Raw genomic sequence first — 4,935 nt, forward strand, 5'->3', positions numbered from 1 at the left:
TCGAATGACGATGAATCTCTCCGTTCGTTCATTCGAGTTTCGCAGGTTTACCCCTGAACGGTTTCACGTACTCTTGAACTCTCTCTTCAAAGTTCTTTTCAACTTTCCCTCACGGTACTTGTTCGCTATCGGTCTCGCGGTAATATTTAGCCTTAGATGGAGTTTACCACCCACTTAGGGCTGCACTCTCAAGCAACCCGACTCTGAGGAGCGTACCTCTCGCCGTCTCGCTCCGTCGCTACGGGCCTGGCACCCTCTACGGGGAAAACGGCCCCGTTCAAGACGAACTTGGACAGGAGTGGCGACGACGAGAAAGCGATACCTCCCGAACACCACATCTCCCGCGATCGTTACAACCGCGGGATTCAGTGCTGGGCTATTTCCTGTTCGCTCGCCGCTACTAAGGAAATCCTGTTAGTTTCTTTTCCTCCGCCTTACTAATATGCTTAAATTCGGCGGGTGATCCTCCCTGATCTGAGGCCAAACGATAAAAAAAACGAGGCAGACGCGATATCCGTCCAACGCGACGGCGCCGCTTTCGTCGAGACGAGAGAGAATTTTCATTCCGATCGTTTCCGACGTCGGCGGTCGACGCGCTCTTCGGGACGTCGAGTCCGCCTACTCGATATATATACAATATATATATATACGAATGTTTCGATGTCATCACGTTCAACGATGCGAGCGCGCTTTATTTACACATCATATAAACACGTTCGTCCTCGTATACGTCGTAACGATCGCGGAGCTTTTGTATTCGAAATTTTGACATTAGAGTATGAACAAAAGAAACGCACGTACTCGATAATCACGAGACGAAGAGATCACCTAAACTCCGATTACCCTCTTTGATCGAGAACAACTCAATGAAACGATCGAAAGGTCGGAGATGGGCGCTCCTCGTCTGGCGACGAGCGACGCTCTCAGTCTCTCTGACGTCGCATAACGAAACTCCGTGACGTAAACGTACACACGAACGCGTATATAAAAATATAAATAATATATACACACACACGCATGTAAAACGTAAACATACCATACACATCGTATTTGTTATATTTGAACGGACCGAGAACGAGATTTATATTAAGTATATTTAAACACGTAATATAACACATCGAACGCGGATACCGTCATATGTTCGAGAAACGTCAGTCAGTCTATTGAGTCGGTTACGAAATAATAGACATTACGACATTAAACATTGAACAGTGTGGTTTATATTTTTATACAGCCGGCCCTCAGACAGGAGTGGTCCCTGGATGTTTCTCCCCGGGCCGCAATGTGCGTTCGAAAATGTCGATGTTCAAATGTGTCCTGCAGTTCACACTATGACGCGCAGTTAACTGCGTTCTTCATCGACCCGCGAGCCAAGTGATCCACCGTCCAGGGTAATGGTTTTTAATTTGTTTTATTTTTATAATTTCTACGATCACTCGAACGATTCTATACGCCAGTGATATGAGTTTATTTTTTTTTTATTTTTATTTTTTTTTTTGTTTTTTTCTCTTATTTTTAGTATACAGAGAAAAATTCAAAAAATTAAAAAAAAAAAAAAAAAAAAAGTTAAAAAAAAAAAAAAGTACAAAAAAAAAAAAAAGAAATATACATTTTATTTGAAGATGACGATGTGCGTTAACACATCGTACTTTCCTCGAAATCGACATCGAAAAATATCAGAATAGGACGCGTTACACGACTCTGGACTCTGACTCGGACACACTGCTGTGTGAGAGAGAGAGAGTGAGAATCGCGTCCTCGCATCGAAACGACACATTCCGAACGTCGATATTGTGTTTTAGAATTTTATTATCGTTCATTATCGCACTCTTTCGAGATTGATAATTTACGTTAATGATCCTTCCGCAGGTTCCCCTACGGAAACCTTGTTACGACTTTTACTTCCTCTAAATGATCAAGTTTGGTCAACTTCCCAGCAACGCCGACGGCCGTGAAGCCACCGCGTGTCGGTCCGAAGACCTCACTAAATCATTCAATCGGTAGTAGCGACGGGCGGTGTGTACAAAGGGCAGGGACGTAATCAACGCGAGCTTATGACTCGCGCTTACTAGGAATTCCTCGTTTATGGGGGATAATTGCAAACCCCAATCCCCAGCACGAAGGAGTTTCAACGGGTTGCCCGGGGCCTCTAGGCCAGGGAGAACATGCTGATTCCTTCAGTGTAGCGCGCGTGCGGCCCAGGACATCTAAGGGCATCACAGACCTGTTATTGCTCAATCTCGTGCGGCTCGAAGCCGCCGGTCCCTCTAAGAAGAATTTTAATACGCCGGCCAGTGAGTTGCTCGACCGAAATCGAGCACACCTAAATGACGACGCCCTATTTAGCAGGCTAGAGTCCTCGTTCGTTCCCGGAATTAACCCAGGACAAATCGCTCCCACCAACTAAGAACGGCCATGCACCACCACCCACCGATCAAGAAAGAGCTATTAATCTGTCAATCCTTCCGGTGTCCGGGCCTGGTGAGATTTCCCGTGTTGAGTCAAATTAAGCCGCAGGCTCCACTCCTGGTGGTGCCCTTCCGTCAATTCCTTTAAGTTTCAGCTTTGCAACCATACTCCCCCCGGAGTCCAAAATCTTTGGTTTCCCGGAAGCTGCCCGCCGAGCCATTGTAGTAACGTCGGCGGATCGCTAGATGACATATTTACGGTTAGAACTAGGGCGGTATCTAATCGCCTTCGAACCTCTAACTTTCGTTCTTGATTGATGAAAACACCTTTGGCAAATGCTTTCGCTGATGTTCGTCTTGCGACGATCCAAGAAATTTCACCTCTAACGTCGCAATACGAATGCCCCCAGTTATCCCTATTAATCATTACTCGGAGTTCTGAAACCAACAAATAGAACCGAGATCATATTCTATTATTCCATGCACGAAATATTCAAGCGGCATTTTGAGCCCGCTTTGAGCACTCTAATGTGGTTCAAAGTAAAATTGTCGGCCCGTCTCGACACTCACTGAAGAGCACCGCGATAGGATTTTGATATTGAACCGGCGTTTTACCGCCGGCTCACCGACGATATGCTCCGCAGACGTGTCAGTATCACCGCGGATGCGGTGCACCGACAGCGCGGCGCACAAATGCAACTACGAGCTTTTTAACCGCAACAATTTTAGTATACGCTATTGGAGCTGGAATTACCGCGGCTGCTGGCACCAGACTTGCCCTCCAATTGTTCCTCGTTAAAATATTTAAAGTGTACTCATTCCGATTACGAGGCCCTCGAAAGAGTCCCGTATCGTTATTTTTCGTCACTACCTCCCCGTGCGGGAGTGGGTAATTTGCGCGCCTGCTGCCTTCCTTGGATGTGGTAGCCGTTTCTCAGGCTCCCTCTCCGGAATCGAACCCTGATTCCCCGTTACCCGTGACAACCATGGTAGTCGCAGAAACTACCATCGAAAGTTGATAAGGCAGACATTTGAAAGATGCGTCGCCGGGTACTGGACCATGCGATCGGCAAAAGTTATCCAGATTCATCAAAATTAACGACTTCGGACGAGGACGCCCTCCGTCGATTGGTTTTGATCTAATAAAAGCACTCATCCCATCACTGGTCAGAGTTTCTGATTGCATGTATTAGCTCTAGAATTACCACAGTTATCCAAGTAACTGAGTAAGATCTAAGGAACCAAAACTGATATATTGAGCCATTCGCGGTATCGCCTTAATACGGCTTGCACTGAGACATGCATGGCTTAATCTTTGAGACAAGCATATAACTACTGGCAGGATCAACCAGGGAGCTAACCGAGACTTGTTGAAGTCGTCAATTACTCTTCTCGTTTCATATTCGCATATAAAATACACACAAACTTATGCATGCATGTACAATATACGCACAGTATGAAACGAGCGTCTCACCGTATCGTCGATCGCGTTAGACGCGATAGATTTTAACGGTTGACTCTTATAAAAATTTATATGAGACACAAACGCGCTTTAAGCACGCGCGCGCGCGTGCGTGCGCTATAATATATAACGCGACGACAGCGGCGGCGGCGGCGGCGGCGGCGGAGGCGTCTTCACATAATGACACATAACGGTCACGAATTCGAACGTTCTAAACGAGATCGAGTTTTTTTTCAAAATAACACTTCGCACACGACGTGTACGTATGTATTGTTCAACGATTATTATCGTAAAACATTGGGATCGACGCCCGGTGTTTGAGTGATCGTACCGATACTCGGGTTGTGTATTTTTTTGTACATGATAAATGTAAAAATTAACAAAAAGAATTTTAAGAAACGACCGTTCATATATAATATAAAAATTATACACACTATACGAATACACTGAATCTTTTAAGAACTCCGTCTCTAACGTTTTCTCATATCGTCGCGACGTCGCAGATCGACTACAATGAATCAACATTTATTCCATGAGGATAGATTGTAGCGAGAGCGACGACGACGACGATAAGAGGAAGAGCGCATGAGGCAGAGAGATCTACGTGCGTCCGTCGGTCGGCACAGTTTTTACAGAACGAAAAAGAATCTTTTTATCATTTTCACGTGTGTCAGTGAATATCCCCAGCGGTCGAGACGAATCGTACGTACATACTTGGTTGTTACACTACGTAAAGTATAATATAACGCGATACGACGAATCGAGAGACACGCCAGAAGACACGCAACAAAGACGACAAATGAAAACGATAATAACATTTTTTTCGTTATACAAGAGTACTGATCCGGTCACTTCGCGTCTAACATCAATTTTGAATGTTCGACGTTCGAACCGTCACTACTCCATATATATGCCTGACGATGAGTATGACATTCGGCTCGTTCGAACGGAATGTATTTTTTTTTTTATTATTATTATTATTTTATTATGTTTCTCATATTCGATCTGATATCATAAGACGACGAACCCAGAACACGCACCCCCCCCCCCCCCTCCCCAACCCCC

The 4,935-nt window shown here is 45.2% G+C and overlaps 2 non-coding genes across 2 annotated transcripts; both read right to left on the minus strand.

Annotated features, from left to right (window-relative positions):
* Positions 1-1,235: 1,235 nt before the first annotated feature.
* On the minus strand, positions 1,236-1,394 carry LOC125076552. The gene has a single exon (XR_007120503.1). It is a non-coding gene; the product is annotated as a 5.8S ribosomal RNA (ribosomal RNA).
* A 458-nt stretch (positions 1,395-1,852) lies between these two features.
* On the minus strand, positions 1,853-3,763 carry LOC125076553. Its single transcript, XR_007120504.1, has one exon. It is a non-coding gene; the product is annotated as a small subunit ribosomal RNA (ribosomal RNA).
* Between the last annotated feature and the right edge of the window lie 1,172 nt (positions 3,764-4,935).

The sequence above is a fragment of the Vanessa atalanta genome, unplaced genomic scaffold (assembly GCF_905147765.1).
Source record: "Vanessa atalanta unplaced genomic scaffold, ilVanAtal1.2, whole genome shotgun sequence".
Taxonomy (NCBI): Eukaryota; Metazoa; Arthropoda; class Insecta; order Lepidoptera; family Nymphalidae; genus Vanessa; species Vanessa atalanta.